Here is a 19592-nt window from a genome sequence, read left to right as displayed (position 1 = left end):
TCGTAGAGTACCTTCGTTTAAAAATCCGCGACTGTGAAAAGTGAAGAAAAATGTTCTCCGAAACCGGCGCGGCGGGCGAATTTCTCCGCAATAATAAAAAAAAATTTAAGCATTAATTATAAAAGTCCATATTATTTCTCCATGAATTAATAAGATGGATATGTTAAAAATATGAAAATTATAGTTAAAGAAGTGTAGGTTGAAACTGGAGTTTATGTATATTCCAGTATCAAGCTCGTTTACAATTTAGGTACATTAATGTGATATATCGTCTATTTTCCAAACAAACATACAAGTATTCATTAGGCCACAAAACATGTGTGAAACTTTGTTCGCTCCCGATATACGTCACAAGTTGCGGTTGAAATATTTATCAAGGCCTTGGTTAGTTTTATAAAGGAAAATTCGCCTATTTCGGTAGCGGATTGTATTTCATTTGTTTTGTGTTTAATAATATATCAATTATAAAGTATAAAATCTAAAAGCATTTATTTTATATTGCGTATTAATAATTTTTAATTACCTCTACAAATCGTTTTCATCGTAAAGGTTCTGAATTATAACTTTTAAATAACATATAGGTATCCTTGGAAAACTTTGCAATATACTAAGCTCTAAAATATTGTAAACTACTAAATTTAAAAATTATCTATCAACTCACATGGTTCAAAATATTTGATAAATATTAATTCATTCTAGAATCTTTATTTGACATCAAATAAATTGGACGTAGTAGCTACATACCTACTTAAATAAATTAATCAAATACGTACATAACTATGTTTGCGCCTTAGTGTGAAGTCAAATGTGGCATAATATTATACTGCAGTGCCAAACACAATACAACTGCAGCGCTGATTTTCAGAAGTAATATCTAGTTTAACAGATTTTAAAAGTTTAAAATAAAACTAATTGATAGCCGTCACCACATCGTATTAAGATTACTTTTTAATATTAATTATTGCACCTTCACTTCACGTTCGAATTTAACAACCGATCGGATAGATTTTGACAAACGAACAGAAAAAAAACATGCCGCTTCCAAATATTAGTTTTTGGAAATTTTACAGCCATCCTTATATTTGAAGCTTTTCCATTTACCGTTCATAGAAAAATACATAATCATCAATTTTCAGCTTCATTTAGCGCACAAAGCTTTATTTTTATGTGTTAGGGAGTTCATAAAATACTACTATTTTTATCAGAAAAGTCTTAATTAATAAGGTCAAAGTAATTTTTAGTAAGATAAAAACGAGCGTCTTAAGAAATAAATTGGACTTTGTCGGTAGGCCAGTACATTTTTTTTATCATAACTAGAACACCTAGAACAATGAATCAAAACTTTTTAAACCATATTTTGACGCACGTTACTTTAATGGCACAATATTTGCGGTAGTCTATTACAAAATCACATTTGCTTCTAATCAAAGGCATTAATTAAAATAATCTAATCGTACCTACAAATTGTCGTCCGATAGCCAATTTATGAATCCAAAATGATTGATTTATTGATAAAATGAACCTATTTTACGTAGAATTAATAAAATAGATAATGCGATTAATTATAAAAGATAAAAATAACTATTAATAAGATATCGTGATCAATCTTGCGTAATTTTTCTGCCAAAGCACTTTAATAGGCTTTACCGTGCCGTAAAATACAGTATACTGATACATACAGTATTAGTACAAAATTCAAAATTATATCTTCAAGCCATATTTTTAAAATGAAAAGCAATTACGGGAACAGAACGAGAATACAAGGAATACGGAATAAGAATTGTTGTTGATGATTTGATAGGAACGACCGTTTTGTACTACAACAGCTTGATGTTTCAGCTTGAAATAATCTATTGTTTTCATGCAGATATAGATATATACCAACCAAAGCAGGAAAAAGCAGGAAACATAAGTAACAACAGTTTGTAATTTTTATTATAATATGTAGATCACGTACCTACATTGGGTCTAACATTTTTTTTATCCACTGCGGTAATGTTTTTTCAGTCCTGACGGATTAACGACGTCTGTGTTTTGTTTATTCTTATTTATTGATCGTTTATTTTATTTACGATCACCTAATTTCTAAATCCATTACTTCAACAAAGTAATTTAAATTAAATAGTTTTAACCGACCACTCTCGATAAGTTAAGGTTTATTGCTTTCATGCTATGCTCATGTATAAATTTAACACACAAAAGATATTAAAATTATTACGTTTTTATCCGGATCGGAACTGAGTCGTTTTATCAAAAGTTGAGCTGTTAAAAATTTGTTAGTTTAACATCCATAAAGCATTTCAAAGAATAAAATATAGAATATTAAATAAATAAATGAAATGACCGAGAACGTTCTCTTTTTATGTGATCTTAAATTTGGAAATTGATTTTTTTTTAATCTATACAGTAATAAATAAAATACGTCGATGTGAAAAAAGTAAAATATTAAATAATGTGCAGATGATAAAATTCAATCTTGCTTTTCTTAAATAATGTTTTTGAAGTACATCAATATACGTACTTCAAAAACATTATTTATATATATATTATTTATATATATGATATAAGAGGTAATTAAAAGGATATATGCGCTTATCAGGACAGGGTAGCGCTCCTTATCCTAATATAGCGATTTTTAGATGTACAATTAAAATTTTTCTGTTTTACATTTTCTGAATGCGAATTATTTATCTACGAATAAAAAACAGTAGTGGCTTAGTACTGTAATTTTGCAATCTCAAAGAAAGATGTATAGGTGGATATGCCAAATTTATATGCGGTCATTGAAATGTGGCCAAGGATCTTATCACAATAAAATGGATTAAACGATTAAGATTTGAACTGAAAAGTTTATAAACTTTGATGCGAATATAAAAAATAAAAACAAACTATAAAATTCTATTTTAATGCGTTTAAGCTGCGTAAGCTCGAGCTCGGCTCGAGCCAGAACAGAAACAAATGATACATAGGCATACTTTTATTAGTTCTTCAAATAAAATAATACTCTACCTTTAATTTACCTAACACGCAGGTAACAACTTAATTACGAGCAGTCACCTATACCTATCGTAAATAAAGCTTTTTTTTAGAAATTCTTGACAATTATTCTTCAAAATTTCAGAATTAGGAGCAAAACAGAAATACAAATAAATATATGTTTTGATAACAAACAATATTTATTGCCATTTAGCTGACTGAGAGCTTGGAGCTCCAAAATTTTGTTTACACATTAGCTAAAGTTATTCACATTGCTACAATATCAAGATAAGAAGAAATCTTAAGTAGTTTATTTAAGTAAAAACCTTCCCAAAATGTACATACTTACATAAGACAGGCATTGTTTGGATAAAGTTACGTAAATATTAAACGCACATGGTGAACCAATATCACGTGTACGATTTTAAGTAGCTTGTAGTGAAACACGTGCGTGTCTCTTTTCATCAGATTAAAATTACGGATTAAATGGGGTAGTATGGAAGTCAATTAATTTACTTCAATTGAGTACTATTTATATACATCTATAAATACCAATGTGGGTACAATAGTTCCGAACTTTATATTTATATGAAGCTAATGAAGACTGTTGCGGCTAAATAATTTTCGTTTGATATACACTCGATAATATAATATATACTCGATAAACAAACGATCAGGGATGATTAACTTTTAATTAAACTCTTAGGATATTCATCGATTCTATTAATTTTGTGGACCAACGGATCCACTAGGTCGCTATTTAAATGTTAGTTTAATGATGAGGACTTAGATGTTATAAATCCATGAAGTTTTAAAGTTTGAAAAGTTATAAGAGAAACAAAATATTTGAGTTGGAATAAGTAAAGGGGACGAAATCGATAAATGGATCAGGTGCTTGAAAATCTAATTTAGAAAATATTCTAGAGTGGCGACTGGGGTATCGAATGGAAGAGTTTGATAATTGATTTGAACTCCGTACAAGGAAATACCGTTATCAAAAGAAATTGGTTCATCACGAGATTCCTGATGGACGTGAGAATTTTTATTAGAATTTAAGAGTCGCTTTCACATGAATAATTATTTTGTTAGATAACAATAAAACCAATCAATTGGATAGGTAAATATAAGTTTTATCATAGATTGGATCATGATGAGATAAATTATAAATTATTTTTACATAAAATAACTGATTAGGCACCTCTATCACAGTTCTCTTGGCAGTTAATTAAACGTAATCGGTCTCTAGAAGTTCAATCGATAATCCTGCTTTCGTTACTTAGTTAATTTAACATAACTTTATTTATTTATTCCTACTGGTATTAATACAAAAATATTTTTTTACACAAAAAGTATTTGATTGCGTCTTTCCTGGAATTAACTATGTAGTTAGTGATGGATGTATTTCTTCCACATAGATAGGTTGTAGCACATATGAAAAGAAATTCTTAAGTCATGTTGAATAGGCAGTTTTCGTTAAGGTATTGGGTAAGCGACTCAGAATATAGTAGATAAATAAATGAATAAACAGTAATTTTTCTTGTAATGAGATAATGTTTTGTTTTAAAGGAATTACAGTTTAATAAGAAGTACTTAATCTAAAAACTAGAAATTAATATCATGAACGTTTCATGTTTCTATCATCTTCATTTTATTATAACGATGAAAAAAATATAAGCGGCTTATTCAACAAAACAAATGATTGAACAAATCGTATTTTGAGATAACTAGGAATTATTTCATGGTTATTGCCAACATCTTTGTTTTTGGAGCAATTGTATATAAACTGAATTGATATTTCGGATTGACAGTAGGAAGTTTTGTAAACTCAATCAATTCAGTTTGCATCAAAATAACTTACAAACTGTTTGGCATTTGACTTCATATAAGTTAGGAACCTATTTTGGTCAATATTTACTGAGTTGGAATGTAATTGAGACACGCCGCGCACAAACAGTCCCAAAAATTGTTATACGACGAGATCTGATATGAACTGATTTATTTTTTAGTTTGGAGGGATTCGAATGATTGAAGAAGGATTTTGGCTGTCTTATCTCACACAAAACACGAAACGTACTGGAAATATAGTGCCAATAATACGATCTGACGGTAAAGTTACTGAAGGTGGTGCGAGCGTGACCTCATTCGGATAACAAAGCTTGTTTTATTTCCACCGTTGAAAGTACAGTGTTTAAATTAATATAGTTGTTGCACCATTTTGTTCAAAATATATGTAATGTATTAAGAATTTTTATTAAATTTAGAATTTGATCGTACATTATTTGGCTGCTACTTCTTTTAATTGTTATTTGGTTAATCATTTCAAAACAAATAATTAATAGTGTGCAAACAAAATAGATAGAATATATTATAATATAAGCAAACTTTACACACAGCGTGTCTATTTCAATAGCGATTGTGAAAACTTCCAGAATTATTTTAAAGTTACTTCTTGTGAATGTTCGCAAACATCGTTATCTGTTACTCAGAACGTAACAGCAAATTCAACCTCAAGTTGTTCCATATCAATATTGCGAAATGAAAGGATATGGCATCAGAAAATTGAGTTTGTTGTCAATTGTATCACTCTCATACGTTACATAACAACAATAGAAATTCAGAGTTTTAGATAGACAGCTGTAAGATTTCGTAGACAAACTTAAACATGTAGTAGTGTTAAGCAAAATTAACAAACTAACTTTTGTTACGTAGGTAACAGTGTTTATTATAAAACTTGCAGTTGACTGTATCTTAGTGTCTTCTATTCCCATGAAAAACAGATGTTTCGCCCCGCTAAAGCTTCTATCAATCAATCAATCAAATAATTATCTTCAACAAAAATCTAATCATTAAAAAGCTTCATTGTGATGTGAATGACAAACAAACACACCTTCTTATTTATTAGTAAGGATAAAATCGTAAAGACTACAGGTACATATACAAGTTTTCTTATTGTTTTAAATCGTAGAAAATAAAAAAGTTTCATTTTGAAAAACGTATCTCAATATCGTATTTAATATCTAAGAAATTGGAACGAATGCTCCAATATAATTACACTAATTCGGATTAAGAACTCTCCTTCGGGCGCTTGTGCACTACAAGGAATTTTACTGTCCGGCATTCCGATTTTTTACGGTCCGGTGTGGCATGAAAAAACCGATGAATTGCTTGTGCACCTGTCCGTCTTTACTCGGATCAGTGCGGTACAGTTCAAGGAAGTTTGGCGGTATTATGCTATCATAAATGATTGTTTTTGCATTTTAAAAGAAACGAGTAAAAAATATAGAAGGTGAAATATTATATTATGTACTTCGTTATAATAAAAAGTAAAGTTCCGTAAGAGATTTAAAGTGCGTGTTTCACTTATTTATTTTAATCGGTGACGAGGAGCTAAAGCTATTCCCACTTGAACTTTAACTTACCAACACTTACTTAGATAATAATTATAGGTCAATGCTTGGTCAATGTATATAAAATAACAATACCGACTTCACAAATCTCATTGCCAACTAAAAGAAAGTAAAACAAGAGCTTGCTTTCAATTGGCATATGCAGTAAAAACAGTAAAATCCAAGCAAGTGGGCATTCGAAAACAATTATATGTACCTACAGCGACTCGTAGACACAAAAAACCATCCAGAATAGGGAAAAGTAAAATGTCGGACAGTAAAATTACGTATAGTGCACAAGCTAGTATATAGATTAATGGCGTGCCATACCGGACCGTAAAAAATCGGAATGCCGGACCGTAAAATTCCTTGTAGTGGACAAACGCCCTTCTTATGCATTATCTAATTAATTGTGAATTATTAAGTAATAATTATTAAATTATTGAAGACATGAACCGACAACCGATTATAAAATAATTATTATTTTTTTCTTTTACTTATTTATAATATCTGCTAGATTGTTAAAAGATAAATGAGGGATAGAACGAAAGAAGATAAGTAGATATACTTTTAGCAACGGATAACGGATTGACAAATACAAAAGGATAAATCAATTTTCCTAAAAATGTTATTAAAGATGTTTGTTATTGATCACTTTATACGAGTACAATATCCATAGTCATCAATATTCCTTTCTATTAAGACTCGTCATCGCACTATCATATTATTTAAGCTAAGAAATAAAAAAACAGCATACGTAGATACTGAAGGATATAAAAACCATTCGACCAGTGACGTCATCGAAACAATGCCGTTGAAATATTCGATTCATTTATCAGTAAGTGGCCCTCAAAAAGCAGCCCAAAATACTTTTCATGATGTGACGTGTTCAGTGTTCATACCACCGTTAGGGAGGTCTTCCATCGTAAATAATATTTTATCTAACTAGGTGATCTTATTGCTTTGATGAGAACTTAAGGCTTGTTCATGAAAGTTACATTACTTACAATTTATCTTCAGTCATCCGCAAAATGGATGTTTTCTTCCGAAATCCTTTATCGATTCCTAAGCTGGCTAAGCTCATTGAGAGGCTTTGAATTACTTTCAGAATCCATTCTTCACATTATCGCCCCAATAAGTTATTAAATGTTTTGATACTTTTATAAGTTCGGCTTTTGTCAGTTCCGACTTCCGAAGCGTATTTTATGTCTTTCCATTTCTTTCAATTGTTGGATTATCCTTTATATATCAGTTGTCTTTTTTTAACGTTAAGATTTGAAGCCTATAACATATAAGTAGATGTATTATCTACTATGAGTTATGTTTTGCCTTTTATAAAATAAATAAAAGCAGGAATTATTCTCACTCTTTGAAACCAAATATTTTAGTTTGGAAAGTGTTAAAAATACCTCAATTTCGTCCATACGCGTCTATCCAACAAATTCTTCATGTTGCTAACACGTGATCAAAGCTTTGCGTGCCGCAGAATGAAATTGTTATTTCGTAATATCGAATTGTCTGTCGAATGTGAACGATATTAGAAACACATTTTCACCAATTTAGTGTCAAGGGAAATTTCATTTAAAACACAGTTTGAATAACGTGCACTTGCCTCGATTCAAAAAGCTTAATGATTTTTCGAAAATTAATTGAAAATAGTGCCTACTTACTACATACTACATAACGAAGGAAAAAACAATAGGATAAAATTATGCGAAATCTAAAAGTTAGAATAGATTTACAATATTTTATAGTATTTGCTGGGTAGAGAACCACTTTTACGTAGTAATTATAGATTGAATATTTTATTATTTATACACACTCATCGTTATTACTAAAAGGTCTAACTAAATGGTAAAGGAAGTATTAGTTGAGACCAACGTTGAGACGGACTTAATGGCGGATATAAGGCGCAGGTAGGTGACAATTTCAATGAGTCTCAGATCTTAGCTTGGTCTGAATGGATATATGTAATACGTAATACGTATTGATATAAATTAAACCTTTGCTATAGAAAGTATGTGTTACCGAAAATTATGTTAGTATGTATGTTAAGAAAGCAAATAGCAAATTACAATATATTACATTTTCTTTAAAAACAAACTTGCTATTGTTTGTCGTGATTATTCATTATATTGCCTTAGCTTTAAATATAACAAATATAGTAAAAAATGTTACACATACGAATTTTTTCTTTGAAATTGAATGAATAATGTAGGTATTCTAACAAACATAACAACATTTCTTTATAAATATAGAATAAGTCTGTCAAGTATGAGAAGGCTTCACATTCTTTTGACATTAATACGGCGTCTACATGATTCCGTATAATAATATTTTGCAACAGCTTATTGGAAGGATTTGGGCACAATTATATTATTGAATCGCGCTTGTATTTCTAATAATAATTTCTTAAAAGTACGTTATGTCAATAATGTTTTCTATTTTTATACAGCTCGATTGAAACATAAAATCCGTTATTCGGATATATGTAGATCCTATAAGTGATAAAGTACCTACTTGTGACTCGTTAATAATTAGTAAAAGGTTTATCATTTCTTGTTTACAAAACAAGCATTAAATCGATGAAAATAATACTCTTTTATAAAATCAAAATTGAATTACCGGATATTTGTATCCTATTGCATCTATTTAGTAGAAAGAAATGCATCCTAACAACTTTCATTAATCAAAACCTCTATTCCAACGTGGATGGATGCTTCTTAATAGTTCAGGCGGCAACTCCAACGTATTCCGATGAAATTTGTAATGCAGATAGTTTAAACTGTTTTAACATATTGGAAAGTTTATACAGCGGGCAACGGGGGACATTTAATTACCAGAATGATTATTTAATGAATATAACCTGTAAGAATAATTTGATTTGATTACTGATTAGAAATAATGCCGGAATCGTTGGCCAAACGACCAAAAGTTAAACAAATGATCGATAACAAGCCCATTATTTCATGAAGATTGCGACGTTAACGGTCTTCTGATGAGCCAATAATTGAAAACAATAACATGACATGTCTATTTTCTCGCCGGCCGTTACCAATTTACTCCGGTATTAGCACCGAACATCCTTCATCGCTTCTAATACGTAAGAACCTTACTATATAAGAAATAGTGATAATGATTTTCTTAGTTTATTTGCGGATTAGATTCCTATTTAATAATGAATCAATGCGTGGAATCTGTATTTAAATAACGGGTGTAATCCTAACCTGTCTTTTAAATAATGTGTTTGAATTTCCAAAACATATAAAGCTCTCGTTCGAGATAACATTCCCTTGCCGCTTAAATATAAATATAAGAGTATTTATGTCTCTCCTGATCCCATTAAGGTTACAAAAAGTATTCAAATTAAATTTTGTCGACGATTTGCTCAAATAAATAAACGTTTTAGAGCTATATATGGTAACCTCCTTTTGTGTTCCTATTTTGGTGTCTATCAAAAAAATTACACTTATTTTTTTACGACATGACTTATAAGGTTTATATCCTATTGTTCCTGCAAAATGTGGCGGTCCGCGGTATGTATTAACAGTAAGTAATGTCCACGTGTATCATTTAATATTTACAATTGTTCGCATGATGAATGAAATAAGATGATATCTATTATTTGCGAACGCAAATGAAATCTTTTGCGAAGGAAAGAAGTCGAAACTTCACATTAACTTGTTAAGATTTGTTTATAACACATACCTATTAATTTAATTTTAATCTACAATCCTTGATCGTTGACTGTCAAAGCGATAAGTATTGTTTCTCCTAATAAATATTAATAGCTAGCGGTCCGCCCCGGCTTCGCCCGTGGTATTATATATATAATATTTATGTTTTCTCTACGTAAGAACCATCCTCATACTTCAAGGAATATAATAAAAAAAGAATTTACGAAATCGGTTCAGCCGTTCTCAAGTTATGCGCTTACCAACACATTTTGGGATTCATTTTTACCTATATTATAGACTAGCGGTCCGCCCCGGCTTCGCCCGTGGTACATATTTACGTTTTCTCTACATAAAAACCATCCTCGTACTTCAAGGAAAGGAATATAATAAAAAAAGAATTATCAAAATCGGTTCAGCCGTTCTCGAGTTATGCGCTTACCAACACATTTTGCGATTCATTTTTATATATAAGATTTCATCATAATAATGTATAAGAATATCTTCCTACTTACTCTCTACTTTTATTTATAGCCCTGGATAACACAATTTGCAGATACACTTTCTCTGAATTCATTTAAATTAAAAATAGAAACATAATAAAAGTTTAGTTAATTTGAAGATAAAAGTTTCTTACGAGTATAAATAGTTTATATTCTATATTAAGTTGTCTATATTTAAAGATCCCTTAATTTTTATCATCTGGTTTTCAGTATTTCTGCTATATATGGATAGGTTTCTGAATATTATTTGGTTCATGTTTATTAATGAAATGGGGATAAGAATATCTAGCCGGCCAGACCTTGAGGAATTTAATCTATCTTAGGACATAATGAAAAACCTCTTTAGTATTACCTCTACCTCTATACCTCTACATCTGTGTATGTATAGAAATAAAAAAGCATTACCTACTGGAGATTACTAACTATAATATACTCCACACAAATAACTATTGTCTGAAACTTACTTTTGTATAACTTGAAATTCTTCATATTTTATAAAGTTCCTTCAAGTTTCGTGTTTTAAAATTGTGCATTTTCATCATTGCGTGATTTTCAAACATTAATATTATGAGCTCAAAGCTTGTACCTACTAGATATTTTTAGTTAACTTGCGTCCGTAAAAGTCTTAAATATATTGATGTCTATTACATCCGCAAAATAAATATAGTAAGTCATACTACCAATTATGTGTTGCAATGAGACGTTATGATAACACGAGAGGTAAAAGGTTGTTCTAATCTATGGGCACAATATTAATTGCTATTTTCAATTTTGGTATTAAGATGATGCATGCTATTTGTATACGTGGTTATCAAGAATGCGTGACACGCATCGGGTCACATTTCAAAAGGGGTTATAATGAGGCCCTCAAAATTAATTCATCACATTATACTCGTAGCAATATGTGTTACAGTTTGTTATTCATACGTTATCACATTCTGAGAGTAAGTAATCTTTCCCAATATATTGCTCAATTTTTACATATTGGATAACTCATATTACATAATATGAATTCCAAAGCTACTAAGTTGAGAGAACTGTATATAAATTATGTAAAAACAAACCCAGATTTATTGCTTTAAAACTTTATTCATAAGAAATCTGATAAAAGAAAGAAATTTTGCTAAGAAAACTGTAACATCTTTAGAAAAGCACAATAAGTGAAGCTCTTGTTTTTTCTTTGCAATAGGTAATACGGCAAGAGCCTAAGTCTGAAAAATTGTAGTGTATCATCAAATGGATTTAATGAATTTTAGTCGTTATTCTATAAACATGTAGTAATGTACAAAGTGTAGTAGAGTATATAGAGTATAATGGGTATTGTATTTTAAAATATGAGATCGGTACTCTCTACGCGATATAGCTAGCTACTTTAATAAGAAATGTTATTGAATATCGTGATAACTATATCTAGTTATCAATATAATCGTAATATTTGTATGAATTGAAAACATATTGAATTTCAAAGTTGATTCAGAATGCATTCACAGCAAGATATAACGTAGATCGGTATCTCTAGGTGATAGGAAATTCGCTAAGCACATTTCCTTTCGACATCACAATACGCCTCACTTCAATTCAGTGATCAGGAGATTCAAGAACGGATTACATTTCCTACTTAGTTTGTATGCCGGAGCATAAAATGTAGATCATTTATAAAGTAGCTTACCTTAGAAATTTAGTTAGGTACTTGCTAGCTTGCTTGCCGCCCGTGAGTACGCCCGCGTAATTCTAAATCAAAGGAATTTTGCTATGGGAATGTGATGTTTCACCGCAGTAGAAAGTAGCGTATTTCGATCTCTGTGCTCCTACATATCTCGAGACACAAAAATCTCGTCATGAAATCGCTTTGTAATCGAAAAAACACACTTCCGCATTCATAATATTAGTAAGAAATTAAGGATTCGACAGTAACATATTGCCATAAACTTTTTCTTATATTTAAATACCTATAAAATTAGATAAGATTTTTGTATTATAACTTTTCTTCACTCTTGATTAAATTTCTTGTAGTGATATAAATACGAACTCATGCTCAATAAAGACGCCTCAAAATGTAATCCAGTAACTTGGACAATTTAGCTAATGCTCGGTTTGTGCCTATTCAAATTCATTGTGTTCTCGATACAATTATAAACTTAGATAATATTGAATAACTTTGGATTTCTTATAACTTAATAAAATATTAAGCGAAATGAACTTTTTAAGAAACAGAATTGAACATAATTTATTTTTAACACAATTTAAATAAAAAACTTGGGTTAACTAAAAAAATTGGGTTTGCATTAATGTAGAGTAGGTAGGATTGTTTACTATAAGCTCATTAAAAATTTAGTTTCTTTTAACACGTTAAACACATATCATTACAATGATATTTTATGTATAGATACGTTATATACTCACAATATATCCAAAAAAAATGCTTCCTAAGCAGTGTCAGGCACACACAAATACAATTTTCATTTTACTTAATTTATTACATTGACAGACTGTATAAGAGAGATGGCTCTAATAAAATGATATAAACAAAAAAGACAAAGATAGTTTGTCACTTCCGCGCAGGTGTAAGCAAAAGTCATAAGAATTCGCCAATTAAATATAAATAAACAAATAGTTGCCATGGTAATTGGCATAGACTAACGACACAGAAGGTTCAATGTTATAGAATATAGATGTTAGGTTTCCTGCACAAGTAAATAAATGTGACAATTTCATTTACTATTTTATGATTATTATGATGTCGTATAACAATGAAAAAAAAAATTTTTTTGGAGATATAACTGTATTAAGTATTTATTACTAGCTGTGGTGTTCGTTTTCGGTCATCATCATTTCACCCGATAAACACCCACTGCTGAGCATACTGCATAAAGCATAATCCTCCTTATAGAACTCCATAAAGACCGATCTTACGCTATTCGTTTCAAGGCAGTTCCCGAAACCCGTACAAGGTACTCCAACTTGTAGGATAATTATAATAATAGTGGTGCCTAGATGAAAAAAAGGATGAAATAAAAGAAAGGATGAAGTATAAGCCTTTTTTATCTAAAACACAAATAAAATTTATGTTCAATAGCTATTTACAGAAAAGCAAATAGCATTTTTCGTCAGTAGCGATAATCATTTTATTAATGCAAACAAACATTTTTGCCATCACGATTTCATTGTATATAATAAATAGCTATATTTGTTAATTATATGCACTGGATGTAAACTGTGGATTTAAATATAAAAATAATCAAGTATTTACCAAAATCGAAATTAATAAAATAACCGTTCTATTTTCAATAATCGTATCTACATGATAATCTTTGAACACAGTGTACGCTAGCTTTGTCACACTAGTGATTGAAGCAATGTTTTATCCCTTTCATTATTTCAATACACGTGTCAAGCAAGTGTCATTCATAAAGAATTGTAAATTGTTATTTTTACTCTTAAACTGTAATAATTTAATATATTTTGCTGTGATATGATATTCCTTTATCTTTTTTTATTTTTTTGCACGAATACGTGCACTTTCTGAACACACAGGAAGGCATTTTCGACAACTTTAATGTACCTATCGGCATATACGCTCACTGGGACCGGTGACAATCTGACTGATTGCATTGGTCCCAAATAGGACCAATTCACGGAATCAGTTTTGGTGCGTTGATGACGTATCTACCTCTTGTTTCTATATATAATATCATTGTATCATTAATGAAATTTCCGCTGAATTCGTACGTACGTAAAATAACATATTTTACTATCTTTCCATTTATTATGAACTGATATTATTTGAACTTGTACAGGATACTGGAAAACTCGTTCAAACAGAGGATTAAAAAACCTGTTTACACAACGTTAATAACCCTTTCATATAGTTCGTTAAAACGTATAATTTAAGCGGTATTTGAATTCCATTTCTACGTAAAATACTTGAATATTACTTATATTATTTAATGTAAAATGTGTTATTTTTTCAATCTTTTTTCAATAACTTATTTCAAAGGAAGAAAAAAGGATTATCCGTTGTAATTTTCAGAAAATAGGTTGAACGACTGAATGTGTTACTTTTACACCTTTCTCCTTAATTCTAGTGTCTGCTGAATAATAAGCTTGTAGAGAATGTTGGTTACTTTTACGTGATTTCATTGGCGAAGCATGACGATAAAGTAGAAGTACTGTCATAAATTTAAAGTCACGCCAATGTAGACGACCATATTATTTTATTTTTCTTACTTTTTTGACTTCTCTAGATTTTTATTATATGCAATATTATTACTTATTTTTAACCTGATTTTAGCATTTACATTTCTGAATAATACTATTTGATGAAACTTATCTTTCTCGAACTATGACTGGACTTGGAAAGCATTTACTTAATAGGAGAGCTGTCTAAGACTCGTAGAGAGTTCAATTACTAGATATCTCGAACAGCGACTAAACCAATAATCTAACCATAAGAAGCAAATAAGAAGTAAAGCTTTTTAATTTAAAGAGATTACTTACCCAAAATTAGACCGATACTATCAAGATTTTATGGAGAGAAGCTCTTGAAATCCTTTTGTAGTGTATCTTTTATTCAACAACTTATCATGTGAGATCGAGTGCAATGAGCCTTGAAAACCCCATCTTTAATAGGGTACACTGTACTGTGATAAAACTGAAGATTGGTCGGTAATAATGCTTTCATAAATAAGGATTTATTCAATTGTTATAGCGAGTATGATATGGAATGGATTAGATTAGACCAGTTCGTTGTAATGTTTCATGTAAGACGTGATAAAATTCACTTTAATTTAGATGACATTGTAATAATAGATAATATTAGTTTATGATGCGTTCTCAAAAACACAACTTTAAAAAATGTAAAATTTTTACATGCAGTAATTTCAAGTTTCAACCGGCCAATATTCATAACTTCTCAACATCGAGTAGCAATTTTACAAAAGTATTATTGGGTAACACGTAATATCTGCTAGCTCAAATCCAGCAGATATTTTCCTTCCAAATAGAATATGTTTTACATTATTTAGGAATCTTATTAGGATAAAGAATTGCAGAAGTACCTAAGAAAATCGACATTTGAAAGTGGAAGAAAATAAGCCAGTGTATTTGTTTTTGATATGTGTTGCATTGTTTTTATTACGTCGTAGGATGTACGATGCAAATAAACTGCTATTTCATGATATCGCAATCAGTTGCGGATGTATCCTCCTCTTTATTAAGAATCGTTGATATCTATCTACCAACTGTACTTGATATCTGTTTATATGCAAAAACGTAAACGACAAATATTCAGAATTCCTTTCGTATCTATTATAGTCAAAGCAAATAGCTTTTATTTAAATAGCTGAGGTTTTCTCTGTGATATTTTAAACAAGTAACTCAATCGCTTCGACTCCGAGGACAACTATACCAAACAACATTAAATGTTAAACTTCACTTCGATCAGCACTAGTGCTAAAGTCTTTGCATAACTTACACAGTTTCCTCATATTCGCAGTTAGTCACTCTGGAAATATCACTCCACTTAGACGTAACGTATTAAATAACACAAAGATATTATCATATTGATATGACCTGAATAATTTTGCTTACCTGTATCGGAAAATTTGTGTTTAATTAATAATAAAAAAACCCATTACTAACCAAATATGGTGAGAATTTGCTTTTAAAGTTCCGTAGATAATGAGTAGTTCTTATAATCTCTAAGTTCATATTTTGTCACTCATAGTACCTAAAACAAAAAAAATGCTGTTTTGACGATTGTTGACTTTGTTTTTTCGAAATTATTTTTTACTATTGTTTATTGATTCGACGTAGAATTTATATCACTCAAAACATCCATTTTAATACATATGAATCTTTCATAAAAGTGTAAAAATTGTTACTTTTACGAATTTATGCAATTCACGTTCGCTAGAGCTATTTATCCCATTGGTGTAATGATAAATTAGAGGGTCTCTCATTACTCGAGGGAGAAGCTACGAGTGGGCTATTAATGAATTTGTAATTACGAAATTCATATCTGATTCTTAATCATAATATTTTAAATATTTTGGTGTCCATATTATTAAAAAAAATGATGTCTTTCAAGCACCCCCTATTTCAAAAGTTAGTGGTGCACGAACGTAAAAAAGAAATCAATCATTTCATTTATTTCAATATTATTTAGCTAAAATAATATTAACTAAAACAGAACAAGATGTACATGTGTGATGTGATAATAACATAAACATAAAATAAGGTAAATATAATAAATATATTAAATTTTATAATATGTATGTAATCCAATTAATTCATAATTTACGTCCATGTAATTAATAATTTTAAAATTGATTGCATAGCGTACATAATGGTGTTATACTGGATTGTCGGAGCTCCAAAGTGAATTAAATTATAGCCTATGGAATACAAATTTATAATATAGTTTTTTAATTTATTAACCACCAGAAAAATCGGTTTTTTGGTCTCTAATGTAAGTGTAGATGATAATATTATGGTAATTGCTATTGGAATGAAACATTGATAAAGTGACTATGGCTTGATCACAGATAAATGCAGATAATTGGGCTAAGCTATTGACTTAATGGTGAATTTATATCGAAATAACAACTCTTGTTATTCAGATCGACTTCCACTTGAACACGAAATGCAGTCTCATTGTATTGTTTTCTATGCAGGAATTATAAACATTTGCATTTACTAAAGATAAATTTACTTTATTAATTTTTAAAAGTTCCGATAAATTATTATCTTTATTTTAATAAAAATTTGTATAAACGCTAGAAAGCGAACTGCATTTCAGTTTTGATTACCCTGTTTAATAAAATACTTTAATTATCCGCGACCGTACCTACCTACGCGAGTGAACACTGACCCTATTATACTATATATCATACAGAGTTGATAGAAATAGAATAGCAAGTAAAATTAAATACTCGAAATCAACTATATTCACGTATAATCTCAATAACATAAAACTTTATTGTTATAGGCTTTTTGTTTTAAGCATCATAGGCATAGACCTTATAAGCTCAAAAACCACCGTGCCGCGAAACGGACATTTTGTAGAGTTCTTTTTAATTTGTCGTACCGCTGCCGGCTACCTAATAAAACTGCTCTATTTTCGAGCTCACTGCTACCGAAATGAAATACACTACAGGTAGGCATGTGGATCGTGAAAGAAGATTTTACTATTCTTTAGTGGCTGTAGTATAGCATATTACGTTACTTTCAATGTTTTCAAGAAATGCAATGAATAATCTAAAAAAACGTCAACATGTCAAGCTTTATCTTCTATACATAAAAATGAATCCCTATTTCCCTTGATCACGGCATCACGCGTGAACGGGTGGACCGATTTCGATAATTATTTTTTTACAATATTCCTTGAAGTACGAGGATGGTTCTTATGGAAAGAAAATATAAACATGTATCACGGGCGAAGCTGGGGCAAACCGCTAGTTATCCTAGTACCTGCAATATCCGTAGCTCCAATTTAACGTCACATATTGCAACATATGCTCAAACACTTCCGGACAAGAGATAAATCAAATTCCTTTACCCATTGTCTATAGGTGCTCAACTCATGCTCTGTAGACAAGGGCATTATTATACGACCAAGTTACAGACCAAGTATATACTTATATATAACACAGTTAATACGTTTAATATAGGAAAAAGAAAGATACTGCGAAAAATGACTGAGCTTGATATGTAATGAAACGCAAACTATTTTCTTTAACTTTGAATTTCTTTTTAGATGTAAAAAAATCTAAATTATGATATTGTTTTTAGAATTTTCCAGTGGTTTTCGAAAGTTACAAGATTATATTTGTGGTTGCACATAGATAAAATTCTTTAGAAATAGAGCTCATACGTATTCTGATCTACACAGAGAGGTACTTACGTTTACTGGATTACACTTGCGCATCGTATTTTAATTTTAGTTCTGTGAAACAAAAGCCGTACGCGTTACTAGGTACCTAAGTGACAAGTGTATTAAATACAAATTCAAACAATACAGAACTTTGCGAACCACAGTATTAACCATAGTATATATAGAAAGATGCGTAGATTGTTAAACTATCTACAAATTATGTATATATTAAAATATACCGTAGCATGTTTATAGCGCAATCATTGTACAAATATTATGATTATGCGGATGTAAGACCGTTTGCTTAGACGCGGTTAGATAACTCTAAGCCGTGAAGATCTTTGATCTATATACAAAAGTTTACACAGCTTTCCTGGATTACATATAAATACATTTATTTATTTTACTGCTGAGCTATATATTATACTAAATTCAAGGGGTGATATCAAATGATACTAAATTATAACACACATTGCATACAACGGTTATTAATATTTAATATTATAATTAGTAAGGAAGTCGTCTCTAGAAATCGGAAAATAATACATATTATAATAATACATGTCTCTGCCGAGATAATCCCCATAGTTGTGTCCACCAATGGGCTGGTTCCTACCTCCTTAAAACAATATTTAAGGAGGTTGGATTTACCGGTGAAGCCCATGACAGTGGGGATACAGCGGGCAGTCCTGCTGGACAACGCTCGGATAGTCCGTAGGTTCCTCACTCAGTCCGCCCTAGGCTTCGGCCGTCTGGCCACTCAGCTGGAGTTGTTCACAACACCGCCGCGAGGCGAGATACTTGCCCCCCATATATGTATGTATGGTCGAGTAAACAACAATTAAAAAAACTTTCCACTTTACACTATTAAGAACAACAAAAGAGTGTTGTTATCATCTAGCCTAGCATCCCAAAATAAATTTAGTTTTTTGTAATAGATTGTACCTAAGCAAAGTTCTTACAGTAGTCAGTACCTATGCCCAGTTTTTACTCAAAGATATGAAAAATAAGGATTTTTGTAATATTATCCAGGCCAGCAATATAATATACCTATACCCAATAACGAAGCATTTGATCGCTATACATATAGCAGCTAAAATGAATTTGAAACTTTATAAACGCACGCATTTTTAATAATAATTATAAACGTTTCAAAGCGATCCAATTACACTGAAAGTTA

At 30.4% G+C, this 19592-nt stretch overlaps 1 protein-coding gene and 1 long non-coding RNA gene across 3 annotated transcripts in view; one reads left to right on the top strand and one right to left on the bottom strand.

Moving 5' to 3' along the window:
• The window catches only part of LOC149485333 (uncharacterized), a 316030-nt gene that overhangs the window by 129954 nt on the left and 166484 nt on the right, over window positions 1-19592 (bottom strand). The window lies entirely within an intron of this gene.
• The window catches only part of LOC149485340 (tachykinin-like peptides receptor 99D), a 56712-nt gene that overhangs the window by 580 nt on the left and 36540 nt on the right, over window positions 1-19592 (top strand). The window lies entirely within an intron of this gene.

The sequence above is a fragment of the Colias philodice genome, chromosome 10 (assembly GCF_061535455.1).
Source record: "Colias philodice isolate Cphi_HAF_F1 chromosome 10, ilColPhil1 Martin Lab GWU primary, whole genome shotgun sequence".
NCBI lineage: Eukaryota > Metazoa > Arthropoda > Insecta > Lepidoptera > Pieridae > Colias > Colias philodice.
Note: the sequence above shows the minus strand (reverse complement) of the source record. Positions and strands in the feature narration are given on the sequence as shown.